Source organism: Leopardus geoffroyi, chromosome D2, assembly GCF_018350155.1.
Source record: "Leopardus geoffroyi isolate Oge1 chromosome D2, O.geoffroyi_Oge1_pat1.0, whole genome shotgun sequence".
Classification (NCBI taxonomy): Eukaryota; Metazoa; Chordata; class Mammalia; order Carnivora; family Felidae; genus Leopardus; species Leopardus geoffroyi.
Window position 1 is genome coordinate 9,519,801 of NC_059334.1, and position 27,906 is coordinate 9,547,706.

Here is a 27,906-nt window from a genome sequence, read left to right on the forward strand (position 1 = left end):
AGCAATGGAAAAACCGGTCTTTGTGTCTAAACCCAGCTGTGATCCTTGAATTCCCTTTGTTGATTTAACTATTACACAGGAGCCTCCCTCAGGCTTGGTGGAAATCATCAGTACTTGAACATTGGCTGGTGCAGTGTGGGGATGAAGGGCTTGGATGTGGGTAAGAAGGATGTGGGTAAGAATTGTTGCATCTGCTCAGATAGGAAAAGAGGCCAGCATTCATGTGTAACATCTAAAAATGGGGAGAGTGGGCACAGAGATGCAGGAAAGCAGGTTTAGCAATGCAAAAATGAAGCCTTGCCTGTGACACATAAAGAGAAGGCTTATGTAAGAAATAAAAAATCGAAAGGAGCCCGTGGCATTCTCTAGAGGATGAGAAATACAGTTGCTGAGGCTGGAAAAGACTGTCGAGAACTCTTCTCCCTGCTTCTCCCTCCTCCCCTTTTGCTCTTTTTAAAATCCCGAAGTGGAACTGCTTAGAACACATCTTACTCAGTTCGATTTCCCGTCATGAAGGTGAGAGATGGGAAGATCTTCTGGTAGACCCCAAACCGCCTTGCCCTCATGGAAGAGGACAGGAATTTACAATTTTGATGCTTTTCCAATTGAGAAACCATATGCTTGCTCACAGGCTTTCTCATACTTTATAACGTATTTGGAATTATTTTGGGTTTAAGGGAGAATGACTGCTTGAAAAGACAGCTCCTGCCACAAAGGTCCTCAAGATGGAAACCAACTCCAGGCAACCGCTGGGCGATAATGCCTGGAAAACACACTAGACGTAAGATGGACAAAATCCAGATGACAGTATCATCTAGAATGCAACGTCTAGCGATCGGCTTGTCTTACGACTGTTTGACCAACTGCACTTGTTACCAGAAGAAGGACGCGTGTTCTCAGGTGGGACACAATAAGTGGAAGATTAAGATAAAGTATGACCCGAAACCAGCACCAAGAGGCAAATAAACAAATAAAAATATCTCTGAAAAGACTAGTGGAAGGAAACTCGGAGAAGAGACATTTAAAAGAGAAACTGGACTATACACAGAATCCTAAAGTGAGTAATTTATAGAAAGACATTCATACTGAGTGTATTACCCACATGTTTGTGTGAACACTCAAGTAAGTTCACACGTGCTCCAACAGATCTGACTTCAGCGATGTGCAATATAAGTCAGCACTTGTTGGCAAGTCAGAGATCGGTTCTCTAGAGAACGCTGACAAAGAGCTCCCATGGATGTAAACTCTGGAAGGACAAGGCGGGTCCTATAAAACTGTGTACCAAGAGAGCGTGAGTGCATAATCCATGCGAGAGGAAGTCAGGGGCACGAGGGTTGGTAGATGAGATGAGGGAGGCAGAGACAGAGAGAGAAGTAACAATTCCCCATGTGCTGCTAACTCATGAGGCATTGATTAATTCATCCAATCGTTTCAACAACTTTGTAATGCAGGCCTCATTGTCACTAAGTCGTAACTGAAGAAATTATTTTTTTTTTTTGAGAGGCTAATTCAGAGTTGGAACTCGAACCTATGCTTGAATGATACTTCAGTGATTTCCCTGATTAAGCTCACTAATAGTAAGGCATGTGTAAAGCAATATGTAAACTTTCAAAATCTGAAGAGCAATTAAAGAAATACAAATAAATTTAAAAAGTGACACATATTATGTTAAAATTATAAGCAAGAAAATATAAATGCAGATGAGGTTACTGGGAAAACAATTGATAAATTCATATAGTTCTGGTGGTACTATACATATATATAGCCCGTGGACCCCCCCCATCTGATCCATATCTATATTAAGAGTCCCTAAATATATTCATATCTTTGGACTATTAATCTTACAAATCATCCCAAGGGAATAATTCAAAATTAGAAAATGGCATGCTTAGGAAAATGTTTATTGCAGCCTTATTCATTACAGTGAATAATGGAAACAATCTGTGTATCCAACAGGGGAGATTCTAAGAAAATGTTGCTAGATTAACGCCATTAAGTTGCAATATGGAGAATGATAAAGAAAGCTATATATAAAATTGCATGTTCTGATTATAAGTAGGAACAAACTACATATGTGAGTAAATACTAGCTGGTGACCAGAAAAGGAAAATAGTTGTGCTAGGGGTAGAGTAGGGATGAATACATTTAAGAGATCCTAATCCCCTTCATACCATATAATTTAAAACTGTACTCATTTAAAGTATCCATTGAATTAAAATATAGACCCACAAACACAATACAGTTGGAGTACGTGTTTATATGGTTAAATTATTTCCACATACACAATATTATTTTGTTACATAATTAACTATTTGATAGTGGAGGAAGAGGGAAGGAGGCACGGTTTGTATGATGCTGGGACAAAATACACATATTTTAACATAATGGTGTAAACAAATGTTTTTAGTATTATGACAGCCATTGGAAATTAAGATGAGATTACAAGATTTGTTGACATAATTGCTAATGTATGTGATTTGAAATGGATCTACGACCAGTAGTCTTTCCCACTATGTATTATGCTTTCATCTTCTCACATTCCCTCCATCCCATGTTCTAGGGAAAGTAGGTGGGCTGGAGAATTCTCCCATTGCTTCATCTTCTGCTCTAAGACATCACCCTTGGCCCCAGCAAGGTCTCCTCCATCTTTGGGAAGACATTTGTCTTTGGCTGGGCAAGAAGAAGGAGCATTTGAAGAAACAAGAGCGAGTCTTGGTGCTTGCTTCTGCCTCGTGTAAGACTAAGGATGAGCAAGCAAGTGCTTAGATGGTGTCATATTCACCCCTGTCCACTCTTGGTCTCATTCTTGGTTCTAGACAGTTAAGTCCTGGCATTTGCTGCTCCAACACACTCCTTGTCTTCTAGAGATGAATGCAGAGAAACTATTACCCATCTCATGTCAACAGTTCTTGGAAAGCAAAGGCACTTCCTAAGTGTATAAATCTTACAGATCATTAGAAATTCACAAACCGCATCCCTGCCCCTCTGCCCGCATTGTATTTATGCATTTGTATATAAAAAGAAACACAAAATTAAGTGCAATTCAGGTACCATTAATCTTTTTTGGACAAGTTAGCATCTCCGTCAACTTCCTCTATTTCTTTTCTAAAGTGTGTGTGTGTGTGTGTGTGTGTGTGTGTGTGTGTGTGTTATGCGGAGTGGAAAGAGGTGTGCCTTCAATAAATTTAGGAACAGGGGCACCTGACTGGCTTAGTTGGTACAGCAGGCAACTCTTGATCTCAGGGTTTTGAGTTCCCAAAACTCAACTCAAGATCTTAGGGTTCTTAAGCCCCATATTGGGCGTAGAGATTACTTTAAAAAGAACAACAGCAAAAGAATAAATCTAGGAACAGAAAAAAGGATCTCTGTCTCCAGACATGACTTCTATCTGTTCTGACCTACGGGACCGGGCTCCTTATCCATCTGAGTGCTCCCGGCTTGGTGGACTTTACAGTTCAATTCACCACTGGTAGGTATGCCATCTGCTTTTTCTTGCCCTGCTACGTTGGGTAGACATCTCTATTTAACTCATCCTGCCTCCTGCTGACAATGAAGCCTTTTCTAGGGTGTGGCTGTGATGCAAACTCAGCCCTCGAGTGCTGCAGCCCTCAGGTCAGAAGCACCCTCACCCACGTGATGGAACCCCAGCCCCAGTGACAGGTTCTCCGGCTATCTCGGGGTCCTTTCTGTGCCACACGGGAACCTACGTTCCAAGGCCTCCCTGTGACCTGGCAGGCTGAACTGCCGAGTTCACTATGCTGCTGCACGGGGCTGCACGTGAAATAGCTCCCTGTCTTGTGCACACCTCGTTTTCACTGACACACCTCTCTTTTTCTGGGCTAAAACCCCAAGGGAGAAAGTTGGCAGGCACACATTCTACAGCTTTACTTTCCTCCCTGCCACTGTCATTCCTGCTTGGCAGAGTTCCTCAGGCTCAGCAAAGGGGCATGCTTTCCCTTCTCTTTCTTGGTGTCATATTCTTTTACCATCAGACAGTGAGCCCAGAAGTGATAAGTTGAACGGTTTTTGTTTTTTTTTTCCCATACAATATGACTTGAGTTTTCTGGGATTGGTCCTTGATAAACTAAAAAAAAAAGAATATAGAAAATTGCCGAAAATAACCTGAACTTCTATTTATAACCATGACAGAGTAACACGGATGGAGAGTAACCTAAATCCTTTGCACACGGCACTGGCCTTCCCCCTTGCCCCCCAAAAAAGAACCTTAGAAGACTGTGCAAAACAAACGAAATAACTGTTTTCAGGAACTGGACAACAGGTACACAGGACTGTGATGACTGAGGGAAGGCAAACCAATGAGGGAAGACAACATCTGGGCTCCCTGTTTGGAAAAGATTTCTGGAAAGTGGACAGAGGAAGTGGGCAGAGCACAGCTGCCTCACTGAATTGAGAAAGTGACGACCCGAGTTTGAGGAGTCCGGTAAGGTGACGAGTGAGATGCTCAACACCATTAGTAATCAGGACACGCAAAATAAAACCTCCATGAGAAGCCACCAAGCCCCCACAAGAATGGCTCACATTAAAACGACTGACTATATTCGTGCTGGCCAGACAGGACAGGAAGCCACTCTTGTCTCCATACACTGCTGATGGGAATGTAAGGTGATGTGACCACTTTGGAAAACAGGTTTGCAGTTTACTGTATAGTTAAACATGTTTAGTACAAGGCTGTGCAATTAAACTCCTAGTTAGTTTCCCAAGAGAGATAAAAGCATGTATCAATACAGAGACTTTTACACCCATGTTCAGAGTAACTTCATTCACAATTATACCAAACTGAGAAAGCAGATGTCCATCAGAGGACACAGAGGAGCAAATCTAGATACTTTCATACAATGGAATAAAAAATGTAATGAAAGGGAATGAACTGCTCATATTCACAATACTATGCAGAAACTTCAAGAATATTACGCTGAGCAACAGAAGCCAGGCACAAAAATATATATCGTAGGACTCCATTTAAAAAAAAAAATTAATGCTTATTAATCTTTGAGAGACAGAGAGAGACAGTGCATGAGTGGGGAAGGGGCAGAGAGAGAGACGGAGACCCAGAATCCGAAGCAGGCTCCAGGCTCTGAGCTGTCAGCATAGAGCCCAATGTGGGGCTCGAACTCACGAACCATGAGATCGTGACCTGAGCTACAGTCAGACGCTCAACCAACTGAGCCATCCAGGCACCCCTCATAGGATTCCATTGTTAGAAAACTCTAGAAAAAGGAAATCTAGAAAGCAGAAAGCACAGCAGTGATCACCTGGGGCTTAAGGTGGGCTGAGGGCGTGTGTCAAGAGACAAAGAAGGGGCATAAAAGGAACAAGGTGTGGTGACGGAAGTGCACTCAAGATTTGATTTACTGGTAATAACATGGTTAGATGAATGTGTTTCACCTCATCCAAATATACATTTAAATGGGTGCTTAGTATTGTATATACATTATACCTGACTATAGTTCATTAAACAGAACCTTAACTGGCTTCTTAATTCTTATATAATATCAGAGATGATCTCTTAAAGATTAAATATTTTATTTTTAAAATTAATTTTTAATATTAAAATATCAATTTAGAGACACTTGGAAATATGCATATCTCGCATTTCTTTTAATGTAATCCAGTGCTGGGAGCTACAGTGGCTTAGTCAGTTGAGTGTCTCACTCTTGATTTTGGCTCAGGTCATGATCCCAGCATCATGGGATCGAGCCCTGCGTCAGACTCTGTGCTGAGCATGGAGCTTGCTTAAGATTCTCTCTCTCTCTCCCTTTGCCCCTCTCTAAATAAATAAATAAGTAAATAAATAAATCAATCCAGTGTTTGTGGGAAAAGAGGGCCATCTACAAGAAACAAGCTGGCCGTGTGCCGCTAATTACTGAAGCTAGGCTGTGAGTACAGGTGGTTGGTTATGTTCTGCCCGCTTTTGAGTAAACCTGTAGTTTTTTTTTTATTTAAAATGTTTTAAACATCTAGAGGACTGCATTTCTTTAAAAGAGTATCATCGATATAGCAGGTGGAATTAGATGTATGTTTTAATGCCCTCCTCTCCACATTCTTCTTCTTGGATTATGTGGTGAAGTCCTTCTGGGTCTTTCTCACATTCTCTTTACTGTCCTTTCCTTATCTCCTTTCATAGCTTAGTCGACCACAGCTCTCAGATGAGAATCAACGTGTGTCACATGTACACGTGAGGTTCTGAATAATTTGAGGAGAAATTGGTTAAGTCAGAGTCTGGTTCTTTGTATTAAACAGTAATGAATTTCAGTAAAGACTGGCCTGCAGAAGAGAGGTCCTTTTAGGAATAAACTAAGCAAGGTGCAGAGAAACGCCCACTTTGTTAAATGAAGGGGAATAATAAGTCTGCTTTCACCAGTTGATCGAAACAAACAGAACCAAGACACCAATTTAACACAACGAACATCAAGAAAGAATTTTTGTTAAAGGGAATGGAAATTGGCCTTCACTGTTTTCATCTTACTTTTCCCTTTTAAGGCGTTAGAATGCTTGCTAACTTCGGGGAAAGCTGGCTGCAGGCTCGCAGTCACATGAGTGGGGTTTGGGTCCGGAAGTGCTGAGCCCCTTCCTGACTAACAGGAGCGTGAACAGGCTCCATGCTGACAGAGCCTCCTGAATTTTCCAGGGAGATTGAAGCTCAGGATGAGGTCAGTCAGAATAGAAATTGATGAACGATGTAGAAGGTGGTGTTCAGCTATGTAGGCAGGGATGCCCTTTAGAGAAATTAATGTCCCTTTCAGTTTCTCAGTGTTGTATAACATGGAATATGGCACTTCCTGCTTGATCTGATTATCTCTAGAACTACCCGTTCTTTCTGTGAATAAGACCCCAAACTGTTTTACTAATGAGCAAGAATGGACACAAAAAACATGTACTAATTACCAGCAAAGAACATAAGCTTCTGCAATCACACTCTGATGTGATAAATTAGAATTCTGTTTTCCAGAAGCCAACACATTATGGATGAACTGGGAATTGTTCTTATTGTTGAACTAGAACAATCAAGCACCAGGATATTTAAGAGTGCAAGTTGCATAAAAGTAATGCATAATCCCACTATTTTGGGATTTAATTTTCCTGTGGACACAATTTTTTAAAAAAATTGACTTTATCTGCTTGAAAAATGTTTTGTCTTAGTAATAGGAGCTTAAAGGAGTCCAACAGAAAGAGTGTGACTATATAGAACAAAGGTCGGAAAGTTTTAGAATAGAGACATTACATGTGTTTCTTTTTCAAGATGTTCTAGATTTAATTATTCCAAAAAAACTCAAGTAGAGAGTATGATACACTAGGGATCTAGTGTCTCTGTGGGATATAAAGGAGTGTAAGTCATCATCCTTGCCTTTGGGAAGGTTACACGATGTTTTCGGCAAAAAGATAATCATGTTGGGAAAATAACAGAAAGTTACATATATGCATACAGTGTGTATATGGTGTGTATCTATTTATCTATCTATCTATCTATCCATCCATCTACCTATCCATCCATCCGTCCATCCATCCATCCATCCATCTTCTAATGTGGTGCTCAGTGTTATTGGCAGTGAGTCTTCCGGCGCCATGGGAAAGGCACAGATTCATAAAGAATAAACTAAAAAGGAAGAAAATGCTAGATCTTAAATTCTTAATGTAATTCATAAAATAATAGAGGAGGGAAATGGTTCAGGGATTGGGGGGTGGACAATAAGAAAAAAGGCTCAGAATCAAGAATCAAGATGATATACTGTAAGACCAAGGGGAGGATAACACTGAGCTGATGTACAGGAATCTAGGCTAGAGCCAGACTGAGAAAATCTTGAATGCTAGTCATTAGGAATTTGTGCTTTATCCTGAGAACAAAGCAGAGTCACTGAATGTTTTGAGTAGAAGGTTCATGTGACAGAGATGGTCTTTCTGGGAAAAAAGATCTGTAAACAATGCTTAGCAGATACAAAGAACAAGGGACTAAGGAAGCAGAGGCCAAATTAAATTTGGAAAGTGTATCCTTAAGTGATGAATGAATAACATTTCCAAGTAGCGGTAAAGTTCCAATAAAATTAGGTGCTTCAAGTCTGCACATATTGTCAAATTTCAGAGCAATTCAACACAAAACACTAACTGCATATTGTGGGAGGAAGACAACAGGGTTTGTGACAGAATTACAAAGCTACATGAACACAGAGAAGGGTGAGTTCTGTTCTCATCAGGCATGAGAAGGCAATGGCAGATCTGTGTTGGATCCTGCAAGGTGGGGTAGAGTTTTGGCAGCAAGACATGGGAGACATGGGATTCAGGTACAGAGGAACACAGGAAAATGTCCACAGGCTGCAGCAGGGAACATGACAGGTAGCCTTCCTGGTGCATCTATACTTCTGGAAGGTGGCACATGCAAAAGGAAAGAATGAAGTGATGCTTCTTTGAGAAAATTATTTTTCCCTTTTGGGCCTCAGTCTCCTCATGGAGCTCTATGTTTTTATGGCTTGAATTCACACTGAAGACATGTCAAAAACTTGAACGGTAATCAATCTGTTACAGAGAGGTGAAACAGAGTCATGATGGGAGTCAGTCACACTGGGGATCACGAGAAAGAATGAGGCCTTGGTAGAATCTGGAGAATGATGCCAAGGGTCTAGGCACACAGTGACTGATGCAGGTGCTGAGGCTGGGGTGGAAAATGAAGGACTGAATATGCCAAAAGGCCTCATGAAGGACACAGCTGACTAGGCTTTGGTAGTGCAAGCACCTGACCAGACGCTTTTGATCGCTGAGGCTTCCTTTTCATAGACCCTCATCTCAACTCAGAATACCGGCCGTTGTGTGACCGAGATGCTAATAAAACCACCAGATAAGGAGCTAGGCCTCTCCCACGCATGAAGTTCCCCTTCCAGAAAGCCCCGGGGAACCTAGGTAACTGACCACTTGGGTGACCCCACTCTTCCCTTCCTACATTCTAATTCCCCACTCTTATGTTTTCAATTTATCAATACTGAACCCCCTAAACCATGGGCACCCCACCCTTGGACTCCAAAAAAGGCCAAGCCTCAGGCCATGCTCCCTCCCTCTCTCTCTACCTGTGACCTCAATGTGTGGCCCTTAGGTGTGCCTTCCACCGTCCATAACCTGTGAGGAATAAATCTTCTTCCTCAAACTTCCCTGACCTTGTTGCTGAGACGTGTTTAGAAATTAGAAGAACCACAAGGCCGGTGCAACCCCAACACAGGCTCCGACTGGGGAAATGTCAAGGGGGGCTCGATAAGCCCCTGGCTCAATGGCTACAGGTAGGAGGGGCCCAGGTGAGTCCCTCAGGCAGAGATCAACACAGCAACTTCTCAACCAACTGGATATAAAAGAAAAAGGAGATTATTCACATATTTTGATAAGGCCAAGTTACTAGGAGAATAGCAATTTCTTTGAGATAAAAAGGAGAAGAAAATGTGTGCGTGTGTGTGTGTGTGTGTGTGTGTAAATTTCAAGAAAAATGGTAAATAGTTCTGTGTTTCAGAAGTGCTGACTTTTACTCATTCAGCCATTTAAACAATTAATAGCACAAGAATTAAGCCTTGGAGAGATAGTTTAAAGATTAAAATATAAAGACGACCTACCTGCCCAACAGCCATGAGAGTTATGTGAACAGAGCACGTAGAATAGGAAGAAAAGCATGTAAGACAGGAGAGGCAGACTCAGTCTTAGGGGATAACTATTTTAGGAGGGCAGGAGGTGGAAAAGAAGACTCCAGCCAAAATTCAGGAACCAACCGGAGAAAGTGGAAAAATACAAGGATTCACAGATCTGACTGATGGCGATGTCAAAAAAATAGGTAACTATGGCCTCAACTTCTGAAAAGTTTTCAGGTAGAAAAGCTGGAGAAAAATAGGTTTAAAAAGAGAAGGGTTCACTGAAAACCTTTAAGACCAATGTTTCTAGATAATGAAGGAGGAGAAGTCAAATGGCAGTGAGCTAAAGAAGAGAGGGGACCGGCAAGGGCAGGTGACACCGTGGAGTCTGGAGGAAACGCGTGCTCGCTGGAGACAGCACGGGGCACGCACTAGGGCACTCACGCCTTTTTGAACAAGCGAGAAAAGACAGGGAGGTGAGGTCAACACGCATTTTAAATCTTTTAAGAACAAATTTTTAATGCTTGAGATAGGAGGATTAGAACTCAGTAATTGGCTAAAAGGTCAGATGTCCAGGACCAGAGAGACAGGACGGAGAGTCTAGGTTGGAAATCGGTTAGTTTGAAGGGACACTTCTCCAGAGACAGAGGGAGACATGAGACAGGAGCGGAATAAGGGACCGACATGTTGAAGATGCCTGGAGGGCAGATGTGGGAGCTCTGGGTTTCTCAGTCAGGCAGGTGATGAGGTATCCCATTCCAAGAGAACTCAGGTTGGAAGGGCAACGTACAGGACTGGGGGCAAAGAGTGAAGGAGAACTGGAAAAGCCACTGTGAAGAGTAGAGTCGGCCATTATGGACAGTGGGCAGACCCACATTTATAACGGGACTTGTCTACAAGGCTTGTGGGAGTTTCCAGTGTTCTCAAGCCACCGAAGCATGAGGAAAGCTTCAAGGAGGGTAAAAGGGGAAGCCCCTGAGCGGTGGGTGGGGAGGGGGGCTGGGCAGAGGAGGGAAAGAGGCTGGAGGCTGGAGTGTGAGAGGAAGGCAGTGAAGGGGCTGGACGAGGCACCTGTGTAGTCCGAAAGGGACTCTCAGAGCAGTCTCCACGGACTCTGAGGAAGGAAAGGACCTGCAGTCTTCTTGTGAGGAGAGATTCTGAAGATAAGGGGTGCAGGAGAACAAAACAAACTTTTAAACTGTACTGGTCCCTCTGCCCAAGGGGCAAGGGCAATGTCTTCCCCATTTCACGGAATAAAACGTAAGCATGTGTGGAAAGTATATGGATATATGTAGGATGCCCAATTTGTTCTAAGGAAGCAAGAACCAGGGTGCTTGTGACTTTCACTGTAGAGCCCAAAGAACAGGGCCATACATGCAAGAATTTCAAAAATGCTTTTGATAGTGTTCAATCAGGGATAAATCAAACGTGGGTCAGAAGCTACTTTGCCTCCCAGACTATGTGCACGGGCTAACAGAGCTGGGTAAGTAGGATGACTTCCCTGAAGATAGTGCTTTATGCTCAGAAAGAACTCTGTAAATATTTACAGACAAAGAGGGTTCTTGGACAAGTGACTGGTGGTCTATTGCTTTCTGATGTCATGAAAATATTTTTTGAATGAAGATTGCATTAGGGTTTTGGTAGCTTTCAATTCCTCATGGGAGCCAGAAGGGACACCCAGAGGGTAAAGCCAACCATCACGTTTGTAAAACTTGGGTTCACGACTAAGAAAAAAAAATCAGCAAATTTTAAAAAGGGTTACATATATTTTAAAAGCTTTTTGATATTTAAGTAGTTTTCACTTACCACCCAAGATTGCATGCCACTGGTTCCCTAACCTGATGAAATCATCAAAATTCCTTTTCAAGAAGACATTGTTTGCTTGCTTGCTTCCTTCCTCCCTCCCTCCCTCCCTCCCTCTCTTTCTTTTCTTTTTTCTTTCTTTTTCAAAGTTTATTTATTTATTTTGAGAGAGAGAGGGAGAGAGCCTGAACTGGGGAGGGACAGAGCAACAGGGAGAGAGAGAATCCCAAGCAGGCTCTGCACTATCAGTGCAAATCATGAGATCATGACCAGAGCTGAAATCAAGAGTCAGATGCTTAACCAATTGAGCCACCCTGGCACTCTGAAGAAGAAATTCCTTGAAAAGGAAAGATTTCTAGGTACCACGCTTAGAGACTCTAAGTAAAGGGGTGCGGAGCAGGCCACAGGAATATGTATTTTTCAATAAAGTCTCCAAAGGAATCCCGAAAGAGTTTTCTACTGGTAAGGACTGACTATAATTAATCAGCTGCAAAAAAAATATATTTTGACTGGCATTGTACACATTTTTTTTAATGTTTATTTATTATTTTGAGAGAGAAAGAGAGCACAAATGGGGGAGAGGCACAGAGAATTCAAAGTAGCCTTCCGGGCTCTGAGCTGTCAGCACAGAGCCCGACGCAGAGCTCGAACCCACAAACCAAGGTCATGACCTGAGCGGAAGTAAGATGCTCAACTGACTGAGCCACCCAGGCGCTCCGGAATTGCACAAAATTTAAGAGTAAATTGGCATTGCTCAACTACCATCCCAGATGGTTTAGCTTCTTGTTTCATTTGGAGATCCAGTATGTATGGTTCTGGTTTTAGTTATTCCTCCTTAAAAATATAAATAGGTTTAAAGATAATTAGGCAGTAAACAAGAAGTAAATTTACTGTATGTTCTTCCTTTCTCTTATGATTCCACTCCATTGACTATTATGACAATGATATGTGATGAGATCACCTCCAGCATATTTGCCTCAAGGAGACATTCGTGTTTCCTCTTCCTGGGAATGTACAGCAAGGAAAAGAAATGTGAGCGTGTCGAAAGTGAATTATACGGAGTCCGGGAGTTTGGCACATTGTTGATAAAATTCGGTATGTCCATTCTTTTGATATCCTTGTAAGTGTGTTAAGATGAAAGTCACAGGTCTCATGGTGATCTGTATTGAAAGAGTCGAGGGCGCCTGGGTGGCTCAGTCAGTTAAGTGACTGACTTTGGCTCAGGTCATGATCTCACGGTTCATGAGATCGAGCCCCGCCTCGGGCTCTGTGCTGACAGCTCAGAGCCTGGAGCCTGCTTCGGAGTCTGTGTCTCCCTTTCCCCGCTCACACTCTGTCTCTCTCTCTCAAAAATAAATAAAGATTAAAATTTTTAAAAAAAAAAAGAAAGAAAGGGGAAGACAAAGGAAGAGCAAAAGAGGTGAGATTGAAAGCCCTGATGAAGCAAACGGGGCAGAAACTCCTCCTCAGCTCCAACTTGATAGATGTCTCAGCACCATGACAGCCTAGCTACTGAATCAAGACCTTCTATTCCCCAAACACATGAATCTACGTGAGATATTTAACAAAAGAAGAAAAAGGAGGGGGGGAGTGGGAAGAGAAGGGGGAGGGGAAAATGGGGTGGGGAAGGGGGAGGGAGAGGGAGAGGGAGAGGGGGAGGTCCTTGCCTGGAATGTAGCAAAACTTCAATAGATATTCTTGAAAAGACTGAAGGATTCCAATTTTTCATAGGCTTCATTTTTTAGAAAAACCCAGATGTGAGCTTCCGAGAATCTATATAGTTTGGTAAGCATAGAGAGGAGGCAGAATACAACAGTCTGAGGATAAAGTATAATATGAGGCTGGAAAGTAGAAAAGTAAAATTAGCATTTGGAGGATAGTGATGAATTCCATTAAGGCAGAGAATTAGGAGTCAGGATTGAGAAACTTGCACTGGACTGCCTTTTAGAGATGCTGATGATCTTTGCAAATGGTATATATTTGAACTTCGTCTTTCAAGGGGCTGGAAAGGAAGACTTCAGTTACCTTAGCAGAGAGAACAAAGTCCTGATGCCCTCAAGCACCTACTACATGTGCTGATTTAACTTCTCTGCATCTTGGGATAATACTCGCTATGTACTATCCCTGGGAGAATGGAGATGATACATTCAAATAATTTTCTGTGTTGTGTGGCTCAGGTGAGGGACTCTGGCTTAGAAAGTCTACCTGTTGTCCCATATTGCAGCCATTTGCCCTGTATGACTGCTTTAAATTTAAATTAAATGTGAAGACGTTCCTCAAAAAACTAAAAATAGAACTACCCTACGACCCAGTAACTGCATTACTAGGTATTTATCCAAGGCATACAGGTGTGCTGTTTCGAAGGGACACATGCACCCCAATGTTTATAGTAGCACTATCAACAATAGTCAAAGTATGGAAAGAGCCCAAGTGTCCATCGATGGATGAATGGATAAAGAAGATGTGATATACATATATATATATATATATACACACACACACACAATGGAGTATTACTCGGCAATCAAAAAGAATGAAATCTTGCCATTTGCGACTACGTGGATGGAACTGGAGCATATTATGCTAAGTGAAATTAGTCAGAGAAAGACAAAAATCATATGACTTCACTCCTATGATACTTTAAGAGACAAACCGATGAACATAAGGGAAGCGAAGCAAAAATAATATAAAAACCGTGAGGGGGACAAAACATAAGAGACTCATAGATATGGAGAACAAACAGAGGGTTACTGGAGGGGGTGTGGGAGGGGGGATGGGCTAAATGGGTAAGGGGCACTAAGGAATCTACTCCTGAAATCACTGTTGCACTAGATGCTAACTAATTTAGATGTAAATTAAAAAAAATTAAATTAAAAAAAAACACAAAAAATAAAAAAATAAAGAGGAAAGAAAACGAAAAAATATAAAAAAATATATTCGATATAAATGCACTATACCTTTTTTTTAATGGAAATGCCACATTTTTAAAGTTTGACTACACCATTTTAACCACAACTTGGAAAAGACATTTCAATAAAAAAAAGTGAAAAATAAAAAAATAAAATAAAATGTGTAATTAAAATTAATTAATTAATTAATTAAATGCCAAGAAATCACAGTTCATTTCTTCAAGTTACAGCAGTCACATCTCAACTGTTCAAGAACCACAAGTACTGAGTGGCCTGGACAGAACAGGTACAGAACATTTCCGTTACTTCAGGAAGTACCTCGAGTGAAGGAAGGTCAGGAGGCCAGAGAGGCACCTGTGAGAGGACAGAAATGATATGGTAGCTGGAAGTGAGGGACAGAGCTAAGTGAAGTGAAGTTTATACTGAAACAGAGAGACTAGTAGATCTTTAAGGAGAGGGAAACACTCCAGACAAGAGAAAGACAGGGCAGTTACTACAAATCTTGGGAACAACTGAGGCACAAGATCCCAGGAGGGGCAGGAGAAGGTAAGAGCAGAGCAGGTATATACTTAGAGGTGAAAGAGAGAAGCGCCTTTGCCCCAGAGACATAAGGAGCAGATAGCAGGTACAAAAACAGTGAGTTTGAAATAAAAGACACAGAACTCACATCTGTTTAAAAATTTTTTTAAAATGTTTATTTATTTTTTGAGAGAGGGAGAAGCAGAGTGCAAGCAGGGGAGGGGAAGAGTGGGAGAGGGAGACACAGAACCCAAAGCATGCTCCAGGCTCTGAGCTGTCAGCACAGAGCCCTATGTGGGACTCTGAACCCACAAACTGTGAGATCATGACCTGAGCCGAGGTCGAACGCTTAACCAACTGAACCACCCAGGCACCCCAGAACTCACACCTGTTAACCTTGAACAAACCACCATGGAGGATGAAAGATATAGACTTTGCTAGTGTTTACACAAAGAGAGCATGGAATAAATGTACTTGCTGAAAAGCAAAATTGTAGTATTACTTTGAAGAAGCTACGAGGACACACAGATATGCTGTACAATGTGGCAACTTTTAGGTGCTAAATATTTGCTAATTTGTCAATCCGTTAATTAACCAATCAATTATCATTGCTTACTGGTTCCTAATATACCAGATGCTTTGGGAAAATGTACAACGAAATTGAAAAGTCTGGACTTACAGAAGAAGCTTAGAGAACAACATAAAGATACTAAAATTTTTTTTTCAATATATGAAGTTTACTGTCAAATCGGTTTCCATACAACACCCAGTGCTCATCCCAAAAGGTGCCCTCCTCAATACCCATCACCCACCCTCCCCTCCCTCCCACCCCCCATCAACCCTCAGTTTGTTCTCAGTTTTTAACAGTCTCTTATGTTTTGGCTCTCTCCCACTCTAACCTCTTTTTTTTTTTAAGATACTAAATTTTAGAGTACAGTTTGAAAATGTTATCTCAAATTGGGCACAACAACACCCTGGCACTCGGGTGCACCTCGTGGTCCCTGTCTTTTGTAGACAGTATGAATCCGTCTTGATATTCTTTCTGGTTGAGCCCAAGGAAGCCTTGGGATGCCTTGCAACACAATACCCATTATTTTTTAAAAAAAATGCTTTTTTAATGTTTATGTATTTATTGAGAGAGAGAGAGAGAGAGAACAAGTGGCGGAGGGGCAGAGACAGAGGGAGACAGAGGATCAGAAGCACTGTCAGTGCAGAGCCTGATGCAGGGCTCAATCTCATGAACCTGTGAGATCATGACCTGAGCTGAAACCAAGAGTCGGATGCTTAACCAAAGAGCTCCCACCAGGCACCCCATAATACCCATTATGGAGCCTGCCACTTAGTATGAGAACTAAAGATTATTTGTAAATCTAGCACAAATAATATTAAAATTGTGTAGTGAGTCACACAAAGGAAGTCCTTGGTGAAGCAACAGCTTCTTTTTCCAATAATAAACTCATCTCATTATTAAAAATCCAAAGAGTTAATCACTCACTTGCAATAAAAAAGTCGATCTCAACAGTTGGTCTCACTCTATTAGACATTTAATTCCTAATCAGGGACTTTTCCTCATTTGAGAGAACCACACACAGAGCATACTAAGAACTGCAAATTAATATTAATAAAGGGGCACATACTAGACCCCTTAAGAATAACCCCAATAGCGCCTGGGTGGCGCAGTCGGTTAAGCGTCCGACTTCAGCCAGGTCACGATCTCGCGGTCCGTGAGTTCGAGCCCCGCGTCGGGCTCTGTGCTGACAGCTCAGAGCCTGGAGCCTGCTTCCGATTCTGTGTCTCCCTCTCTCTCTGCCCCTCCCCCGTTCATGCTCTGTCTCTCTCTGTCCCAAAAATAAATAAAACGTTGAAAAAAAAATTAAAAAAAAAAAAGAATAACCCCAATAAAGTACACTGCATTGTTCTCAGTTTTTCGGTACTTATGCAATAACACAGCTGTCAGAGTAATAAGATAAATCTTGTAATTTCTCTCCAAGGACCGTAGAGGGAAGAACATAGACATATGAGCTCTATAAAGGACAAAGGCACCAAGGGCAGTGGAGACAGATGTTATTCTTAATGGGATTTTGCCTTATTTGAAAAAATTTTTTTAATGTTTTTATTTATTTTTGAGACAGAGAGAGACAGAGCATGAGCAGGGGAGGCGCAGAGAGAGAGGGAGACACAGAATCGGAAGCAGGCTCCAGGCTCTGAGCTGTCAGCACAGAGCTCGATGCAGGGCTCGAACTCACGGACTGTGAGATCATGACCTGAGCCGAAGTCAGACGCCCAACCGACTGAGCCTCCCAGGCGCCCCGCTTTTGCCTTATTTTAAAAAGCAACCTACCGATGTGAATGTTCTTCCGAGGGCCAATGACTTGCCTGTCCATACTTCAAATCACAGAATCTAGCTAGAGTTAAAATGGCTTTATCATGAGATTTAGTACCTAAAATATATTTCGGACAGCGGGGGGAAAATGACTGAGGATAAAAAGGCCGTGAATGAGGAGGAGTCTCAAATGCCTGTCTGGTACCAACCTTGATGAATCGTTCATATAAGCTGCTGACTCTTCTGTGCTGAATCAGCAGAGTCCTTAACTGCTGAGGCCACCTTGTCAGCCAGTCACCTGACTCCTGAAATTCTAGGTTCTTCAAGGGGAAAATTTTGGCAGGATGTTTGGTTGTACCTTGGTATCTCTCAATTTACCTGGAACGTTCCAAATTGAGCGCAGTAAATATTACGGAGTATTGTTCCATTTTCTTCAATATTCTTGTGCAGAGCTGGGCAATTTTATAGTCACAATGACACAGAGAGAAAATGAGACATTGTAGGCACTCCATCTCCATGTTTCACTGTAAAATGGCTGTCTCCAAAATAACTTTATTTCACACTAATGTCATTAAATAGAATTTTAATGGATTTGAAATGGTGTATATACGTGTTAATATAGCCCTCATAAAAGTTTGTAAAAATATACCTATTGGCCCTTCTCCTGAAGGGTCCTTTTTGTTCTTAGACCAAGTCCTTTATATTAGTATAGTATTAAAATATCCTTTCCTTTTCTTAAAACTTAACAGCACAAGATTAGTTGCTTTTAAAACATCATTCCATTTTCAAAACCAAAAATTCATAAGAACCGTTACTATAGAATAAAATAATGTGCACAATCACCAAAACGTATCAAAGGATGTGTCTTTTAGAAACAAAACATCAAGGGGCGCCTGGGTGGCTCAGTCAGTTAAGCGTCCAACTCTTGATTTCGGCTCAGGTCATGATCCCAAGGTCATGGGCTTGAGCTCCACATCGGTCTCCACACTGAGCATGCAGCCTGCTTAAGATTGTCTGTCTCCCTCTTCCTCTACCCTTCCCCTCCCTCACCGAAGCACACTCTCTGTCTGTCAAAAAAAAACATCAAAATTATAAAAAATGAAGTATGATGGTTATGCTTAGGAAAAAGCTTTTTAAATAATAGATTTTATTTATCATTGGATGAATGATAAAGAAAAGATGGTAGGTATATGTATACATATATATGATGAAATATTACTCAGCCATAAAAAAGAACAAAATCTTCCTGTTTGTGATAATACAGATGGACCTTGAGGATACTGTGCTAAGTGAAATAAGATGGGGGAAAGACAAATACTGTATGATCTCGATTATATGTGGAATCTAAAAAACAGAAAGATGTTACCAAAAAAACCACAAACAAAACCAAGCTCATAAGTACAGAGAACCGACTGGTAGTTGCCAGAGGTGGGGGTACAGGGTGGGTGAAATGGGTGATGGGGGTCAAAAGGCACCAACTTCCAGTTGTAAAATACGTAAGTACCGGGATGTAATGTACAGAATGGTGACTATAGTTAATAATACCATACTGCATATATGAACGTAGCTGAGAGTAAATCTTAAAAGTTCTTATGACAAGAAAACAAAAATTCTGTAAGTAGGTATGGTGATGGACACTAACTAGACTTAATACGGTGATCATTTCACAGTATATACAAATGCTGCATCTTTATGTTACACGCCAGGAACTAACATAACTCATATGTCAGTTATCTCTCGTATCTCTAAGAAATGGTTTTCTCATTACAAAGATTTGAAAAGAAAAAATGAAAACATTTTACAAATCACTTACAATCCCGAACCAATATTTTTACGTGGCAGTACTTTTTCTTTGCATTTTCTTAATATTGACTTTTACCAAACAAACAAACAAACAAACAAACAAACAAACAAAAAGAGATCGCATTAAGTTAAATGTTTCATTTCAAACTATTTGGTAAGCCGTTAGAAAGACTGCCCCTATAGAGAAGACATCGAGATGACACTAAGATCTAAGATCGAGCCTGACGGGGCAGGTTAACAAACGTCAAGGAAATGACAAGTCAGGTGGGCACGCAGCTCTGAGAGTAAGTGGACGAAGGTGGCTAATCAGTTTCAAGAATTTACACCAAGAAAGAAAGCTGGTCTGCCACCATGTGTATGAGGACATCCGAATTATGTTTAATTTTGGGTATCTGGAAATATCTGGAAACCAAGGCACTCAAAAAGCCTTTGTTACAAAGACAGGGATATAGATGAAGAGTATGATTATCCCCCATTCAACAGATAGAAAAACCCCGGCTCAGCCAACAGTCCAGGAGGGCAAAGAATGGATGCAAGATTTTTGATGCAGTCTTGAGATCTATTGTTAGATCTTGCAAATTTTGGTGAGAAACGAGAAACAGTTTGACTTTACTTTGCTTGGCCTTTTGGCCTGCAAAAATACTAAGTCAGGCTGACATTTCGGCTACAAATTTTGCAGCTGTGTAATCACTGGGGTCTGGGAGACCTTACTATAATAGAACTTATAATTAGCAAACTACCATAAGTCTCAGAGTATGACACATCAAAAGAACTCTTCCTTTTTCTCTTTTCCTTACACAGGGACATAAAAATAGAACAAGAAACTAGTATATTTGCACTTCTACTCACACTAACTTTAAAATATATTGAAACATGGAAGTTGGCAAGAGCATTGCTCACTATGAAGTGAGTGATTTCTATTTTCCTCTAACACTGATGATTCTTGCTGACCAGGAAGAGTCATGTTACAAAGGCATTTGCTCGAAACTGTCCTTTCCTTTTCATTCCCAGCATTACAAATCCAGCTCAGGGCCTGATTACTTTTCCTGAGCCACTCCAATACGGATTTAGTCTCTCTACTTATTCCCGGTTTAAGCCACATCACACATGGATGCCAAATAAATGTTCTGACACACATCCCTGATCATGTCAGCTCCCAAATCAAGAACCATCTATGACCAGCCGTCGTGCAGAAATTAGGAAGCGAACAGTCAGGGTCCTTCACAATCTGATCCCCACCTACCTTCACGACCGATTCTTCCTCTCCAACCCTGTGCAATCTGGAGCCTCCAAATTAGAATCTTCACTCTTCCTTCATGAGCATCAAGCTTTTCTGGCTTGTTCTTCTCATGCTATTTCCTCCAATAAGACTGCAACTCCCTCTCAAGATTCTCTCCATCCCCCAAGGCCAACCATAAAAATCTTCTCTCTCAGAAGCTCTGCTGAGATCCAACCAGATGCAATCATTCCTTCCTCTGATCCTCTTTAGAAACTTTTCCTCTATGCCTACTTCCTTAATTTTGTCTCGCTCTTTTGCTGCTGCTACATAGGTAAAGAGCAAAATACTTAAGTATCCCTTGAAAGTCTACGTTATTTTTTCAAGAACAAACTTCAGAGGCCTCTGTCTCTGAAGACGGAACTAACTCCCTCTCCTCCCCATCTGCCAGTAGAATCCACCTGCTCTCCTCTTATCAAAAGGGAACGCCCTATCATTTATTCCACCCTGCATTACTCTAAAGTGATGTAACTCAGCACCTTCAGTTATTTAGCCTCTCATGGTAAGACGATTCTTTCTTTCTTTCTTTCTTTCTTTCTTTCTTTCTTTCTTTCTTTCTTTCTTTCTTTCTTTCTTTTTTCTTTCTTTCTTTCTTTTCTTTTCTTTTCTTTCTCTCTTTCTTTCTTTTCAGTAGGCTCCAGGCCCAGCGTGGAGCCCAACGCAGGGCTTGAACTTATGACACGGAGATCAAGACCTGAGCTGAGATCAAGAGTCACACGCTTAACTGACTGAGCCACCCGGGCACCCAAGAGGATTCTTTCTAATTGTGAAATCCATTATGCTACCTTCTCCAGACTCGCTCTTTGAACAATGAAAAGAATCTACTGTCTTATGGACCCCTTCATTTTTTTTTTCCCACAACTGTGATACAGGCTAATGTGGCCATCCCATGCTACTGGGGAGGACACTGAGGCTCAAAGAGGTTAAGTGACATGTCCATAGGAATGTAAATAGAAAAAAAAACACCTTGTGGTGGCAGAAGGAAACTCCGAGAAACTATCAGATCTGCTTGCAAGTTCCTGCTGAGTCTGGGATTGGGAAAGGAGAGAGTAAGGTCATAGCGAGAACCCTTCCTCACTATTTCCTTTTCTTCCTGCTCTGCATTAGAGAAATAATAAACATAGCTAAGGTTTATTGATTGCTTACTGAAAGGCAGGTACTACACAAATTCTTTACGTGTAACCTATCTCATTTACAACGAGATAAGGGTATTTATGACTTACCTATAAGTGCAGAGGGCAGATGAGATAAAACAGTATTATATAACTGGCCTGCCCGAGGAGGAATCAGGATTTGAACTCAGATCGCCTTGCATTAAAGCCCACGTTTCTAATCCCTAGAACAATACGTTTCAAATTTTAATTTAAGATTGAAGCCCACACACCTTGAGAACTTGTTAACGGCAGATTCCAATTCAGTAAAGAGTTGCTATGGGGTCTGAGATTCAGCATCTGCAGTAAGTTCCTGGGTGATGCTGATGTTTGTCCATGGATCACGCTTTAAGTACCAGTTGCCTTTTTTTTTCAATTTGTTTTTCTAATGTTTATTTTTGAGAGAGAGAGAGAGAGAGAGAGAGAGAGGCAGAGTGCGAGTGGGGGAGGGGCAGAAGAAGGGAGACACAAAATCTGAAGCAGGCTCCAGCCTCTCAACTGCCAGCACAGAGCCTGATGCAGGGATGGAACTCACGAGCCATGAGATCATGACCTGAGCCGAAGTCGGACACTTTAACTGACTGAGCCACCCGGGTACCAGTTTCTTCATACTCCCAAAGTACCAGTCTCTTCATACTCCCCTCAGAAAGTACTAAGCCAGTCACTCAGGTCACTGACGTTCTCATTCTGGAGACTAGCCTGGGGAAGGGGAAGAAGGAAGGACAGAGAATCCCCAACTCTGTCTTAGCCAGGACTACTATTCAAGCTTCTCTGAACACCCCCTCCCTGTTCCCGTGCTGTGCTGCATCACCGCCCCCTTTAAATCTTGCCCTCCTTGGGGCGCCTGGGTGGCTCAGCTGGTTGTGCATCCGACTTCTGCTCAGGTCATGGTTCACGAGTTTGAGCCCCACGTCAGGATCTCTGCTGTCAGCACAGAGCCCACTTTGCATCCTCTGTCCCCCACCCCTCTGCTTCTCCCCTGCTAGCACTCTCTCTCTCTCAAAAAATAAGTTAAAAAAATTTAAAATCTTGCCTTCCTTCTTCTCTCATAGGAATGTTTTGATTTTGCAATACATACAACATTATTTCAGGTAATACTTTAATGGTATGATTTTGTACCATAAACTTTTTTCCAACAGTCTGGAGCACAATCCTACCTACGCTTACATGATATGTACTTCAGAATGCCTTGCCCTTTTTCTTGGATTTTGATACATCAACTCATACAAAATTCCTTCATCATAGTGCTTTCTAGCATTAAGCACAATTTTGTGTTACATTCGTTTGTAAGAATCTAAATAGAATGTGTTGGCTATTTTTTCCTAAGATGGAGACCCTCCAATGTAAGCTACGTAGGTTGCAAACAGGGGTTTTATCTGTTCATTTATTCATCCACCACCATCTGGTAGCTACCATGTCCCAGGCACTGTTCTAGATTTGCCCTTGGACACTGGTGGTTCCATCTGGAAATCAAGACACATAATATACACATTTTTAACACTCTGTTTTTATATTATATCCATGATGCTACAGAACAGTATATTTTAGGGGCGCCTGGGTCTGTTGGGCATCCGACTCTTGATCTTAGCTCAGGTCATGATCTCACGATTCATGGGTTTGAGCCCCAAGTCGGGCTCTGCACTGACAGCTCAGAGCCGGCTTGGGATTCTCTTTCTCTGTCTCTCTGTCCCTCCCTGGCTCATGCTGTTTTTCTCTCAAAATAAATAAACATTAAAAAAAAAACCCAGAGTATTTTAATTTTTTTTTTCAACGTTTATTTATTTTTGGGACAGAGAGAGACAGAGCATGAACGGGGGAGGGTCAGAGAGAGAGGGAGACACAGAATCGGAAACAGGCTCCAGGCTCTGAGCCATCAGCCCAGAGCCCGACACGGGGCTCGAACTCACGGACCGCGAGATCGTGACCTGGCTGAAGTCGGACGCTTAACCGACTGCGCCACCCAGGCGCCCCAAACCCAGAGTATTTTAATTAAATAGTTAGTTTACTTAGTTTTAAGTGTTTTGCATGATGCTCTGATATAACGTGGTAATTAATGTCCTTTCCCAGTACAAAATCTCATTCAATTACAGATACGTGTTTGGAAATGCGCCTGTGCACACACGAAATCTCCCCTGGCCTTTACTGAAGTGAAAATGAAGAACTTTTTATTAAATTTATCAGCTTCAAAACAAAAACAAAAGCTGGGCCTTGCCCACCTCACCAGGCTTTAATTGGCTGCCATTTGGTTACAAATTAAGTTTTTAAAAACTTTGCCTTCAAACCTTTAATCACTTTCTCTCTCCCCCATTTCTGTTAGGATGTCACCAGTGTCTGGCTGTCCTTTCTCTGTACGCTCTCTTGTTGTGTGCTGGGAAATTTATGTGCAATTTCTTTTTCTTTTAAAAAAAATTTAATGTTTACTTATTTTTGACAGAGAGAGAGAGAGACAGAGACAGAGACAGAGACAGAGCCAGAGCATGAGTGGGGGAGAGGCAGAGAGAGAGGGAGACACAGAATCTGAAGCAGTGGGGCTTGAACTCAGATCATGACCTGAGCTGAAGTCAGACGCTCAACCGACTGAGCCACCCAGGCGCTCCTATAGCAATGTTCTTATTTGTTGCTCATTTTCACGACCAGCTTTAATCACCATGTTACATGATAAGCGCTGAGGTGGAAAGGGCTAAGTGCCTGGCCCAAGTTGACAGGGACAGTCATGATGGGGCTGGCACAGGAGTCCATTCCAGAGTCCAGACCAACCCAGTCCCGTCCTCACCACCACCAGCCGTGACGAGAGCCCTGAAGCTGAAGGAAGGGGGCAGAGTCAGGACACAGAGGTCTGCCTGAAAACAAGGCCCCTGAGGTCAGTTGCTGGGCACGCGGTGTGCTTTCTCCAGACCTGTTCTTCTAAATCCAGAAGGTTTAAATCTGTACCCCACTTGAACTCAGGGACACAGAGCCCTGTTGCCCAGTCTCTTAGGGTTGGGGCGACAATAAGTGAGAAATGTATTTGCTCTTCCTTATGATTTCCTTAAGAACATTCTCTTTTCTCTAGCTTACTTTATTGTTAGAATACAGTTTAGGATACATATAACATATGAAATACGTGGTAATCGACTGTTGTGTTACCGGTAAGGTTCCCAGTCAACAGTAGGCTATTAGTAGTTAAGTTTTTGCAGAGCCAAAGGTTATACATGAATTTTTGACTGCATGGGGCATCAGCACGCTTAACCCCTGTGTTTTCAAGGGTCAGCTGCACATAAAAATGTATATTTATAATATACTATTATACATGGCATTACATCCACAAATACCATAACAAAAAAAAAACCTGTAACTCATTAAAACTGTGTGTATATTGTTATATCTCAACTTCCTATATATCACAAATTTTTGTATGTTTTGTCCTTTCCTCATTCTTGACACTGAGAGCCTCTCTTTTTTGGAATCTTCTTCCGGAAGATTTTATGCAAATATAAATCCATCATAGGTCAGCATGAGCTCTCCTTTCTTGCCAGCCACCCCTTCCACTGGGCCCCATGGACCTCTCCTCCACTGTGAACCATCTACCAGCTGGCTTCCATTTTTCCCCTCACATCTTTGACTTAGCTTTTCCTCAAGATCCCCATATTCCTTTTGCCTTGTCCTCTTCAAACTTTCCCTTTTGCAGCTACCTCAGACTCAGCTGAGGTAAAGGCTGACTCACCCATATTTAGGGCCATTTCTAGGTGCACAATTGGCACGTCCAACCGTTATTCTCTTTTGTCCACACCCTATTGGTTATACTTCTTCTCAAAACCACTCCCACCTACAGATAAATAGGACATCCTCTACCACCAAGAAGCTGATAGTACAGAGGTAGAGATGAAGATCGGTGCTCGATGGCAACATAGAAGGAACAATCTCTGAGGCAATGGCCTTCCAGAAGCACATGGAGGAAAACTAGTTGAGATCGAAGAGAAAAATGCAAGAAGAGCTAAGCACCTACACTTAAAAAAAAGTTTATTTATTTTTGAAAGAGAGATAGAGATAGAGAGAGCAAGCAGGGGAGGGGCAGAGAGAGAGGGAAACAGAGAATCCCAGGCAGGTTCCGGTCTGTCAACACAGAGCCCAACGTGGGGCTGGAACTCACGAACCATGAGATCATGCCCAGAGCCGAAATCAAGAGTCAGACGCTTAGCCAACTGAGCCACCCAGGCACCCCTACCCACATACACTGTGATGATCAGGGGAAATTATCATGGTTAAGTCATGATCTAATACCAGGAAGAGGCATTCATGAGCTTGGGGGATGGTGGGCAGAGAATGGCACCTTAGAGCGTCTTCTATAAGGGTGGAGAGCAGGGTGGAAGTTGGGAAACGGTGGGAAAGAAGTTTGAGAATTAGGCAAGAATCAAATCACATGCTAAGAAAACTAGGGTTTTTATTCTTTTCAAGTCTACGGGGAGTCAGATTATTTCAAACAATGCAATAGCTATACGTATTGAGGGCTTAAAATGTGCCATTTCTTATCTTCACAGCCCTTCTGTGAGAAAAGTGTTACCATTCTGTACATTTTATAAACAAGCAAACTGAGAGCCATAGAAGGTAAGTAACGTAGAAGGTCACATAGCCAGGAAGTGGCTCAGTGGAATTAAGATTAGATTTTCACTTGATTTTTAAATTTTTTTTTTCAACGTTTATTTATTTTTGGGACAGAGAGAGACAGAGCATGAACAGGGGAGGGGCAGAGAGAGAGGGAGACACAGAATCGGAAACAGGCTCCAGGCTCCGAGCCATCAGCCCAGAGCCCGACGCGGGGCTCGAACTCACGGACCGCGAGATCGTGACCTGGCTGAAGTCGGGCGCTTAACCGACTGCGCCACCCAGGCGCCCCTAGATTTTCACTTGAGAAACGGAAAGGGTTTATCTAGTTTCTGGGTTGCACCTGTATAACACACACAGCACTAAGACAGAGACACGGAGAAGCAGAGAGTGGAAAGAGGAACAGGGGAGTTCAGTTCTGCCGTTCTGACTTTGGAGCATGTGGTGAAACCCTGTAGAGAGAGTTGTCTCTACAGATACAGATAGATGTGAACTAAGGAAAGGTGTCTAAGCTAGAGGCACAGATTTGAGGTCATAGTCTAAGCCTGGAAGTTAAATGAAATAAGGAGAATTCTGAACAGAGCTTTGCGGGGGCAGAGGAGAGAATTTGCACTTAGGCAGCTGATAGAAGGAGAGAGAGAGAGAGAAGGAAGGAAGGAAGGAAGGAAGGAAGGAAGGAAGGGAGGGAAGGAGGGAGGGAGAATGGCAATGAGGGAAAAAAAGGTACAATGAGATTCAAGGAGAGGAAGTTCCTTGCATTCCAAGCAAAGAGAAAATTTCAATTTTTTTTCAACGTTTATTTATTTTTGGAACAGAGAGAGACAGAGCATGAACGGGGGAGGGGCAGAGAGAGAGAGAGGGAGACACAGAATCGGAAACAGGCTCCAGGCTCTGAGCCATCAGCCCAGAGCCTGACGCGGGGCTCGAACTCACGGACCGTGAGATCATGACCTGAGCTGAAGTCGGACGCTTAACCGACTGCGCCACCCAGGCACCCCTACAAAGAGAAAATTTCAAAAAGACCAACGGCAGCAAAACTTGCAGAGGTGTCAGAAAAGTTGTGGATCAAAAATTCTTGGGGTTCATCAACCAGGAGATCTTCGCTCATTTTAGCGACAGTTCCAGTGAGGCAGGGGGACCAGCCACCAGGCTACGGAGGGTTGAGGACTGAGGAGGAGGAAACCCAAGGAAGGAACTAGGGTCACTGACGGGTTGGAGGAAGAGAAGGAGGGAGAGACAGAAATCAAGAGAACCTAGGCAGGGTGTTGTTTGCTTTTTCTTTATGATTTGAACCCATTTGGCATGTACATATGAAAGGCAAATCATCATAAGAACAGAAAGGTGTGAAGACGGGAGAGAGCAAACACCACACCGACTAGGAAAGAAGAAGACAGAGACTTCGCTGTGCTGTTTTCTGAATCCAGGCTTTCCTCCCTCCTGGGGGTAGCTTTCTCTTCAGCCTTTGACATTCTGGTTCCTGATTAAAGTCACCCACATATTTTCCCCACTTTCCATCTAGCTCCACATAGTGTTGCCTAATTAATTTTTCTCACGTTATCCCCTAGTTCATATTCTTTCAGTGGTATTCCATGATTTTTCAGATAAAATCCAAGCTGCTTTAGAATTACAAAGTCCTCTTCATTTTGCTCGTCCCCTTCTCTCGCCATCCTTGAAAGCCACCCCCTACACACACACACACACACACACACACACACACACACACACACACGGATGATACCTGCATTCTGCCCTGTGAGCCTTTGCAATGTTCTCCGGTTTCTTTCTGCCTATGTAAGTCCTACTCTCTCTCCAGCCTCTATATATGTCATCCCTTTCTTTGAGGGGTGTCTCTGTGCCCCTGAAGCCATGAAAAATGTTACCTTTTATTCTGCTTTGGCATGTCATTAACACATCCTTTTCATAA

At 42.3% G+C, this 27,906-nt stretch overlaps 1 protein-coding gene across 4 annotated transcripts in view; it reads right to left on the minus strand.

Annotated features, from left to right (window-relative positions):
* Positions 1-27,906, minus strand: part of CHRM3 (cholinergic receptor muscarinic 3) — a 527,319-nt gene that overhangs the window by 255,121 nt on the left and 244,292 nt on the right. Inside the window, exon 1 of one of the 4 annotated variants that reach the window (XM_045437204.1) lies at positions 20,218-20,778. The exons of the other annotated variants lie outside the window; for them this stretch is intronic. The gene's annotated coding sequence lies outside the window, so the exon portion shown is untranslated. Of the gene's footprint in view, positions 1-20,217; positions 20,779-27,906 lie in introns of those variants that run through there. 4 annotated transcript variants of the gene reach the window in all.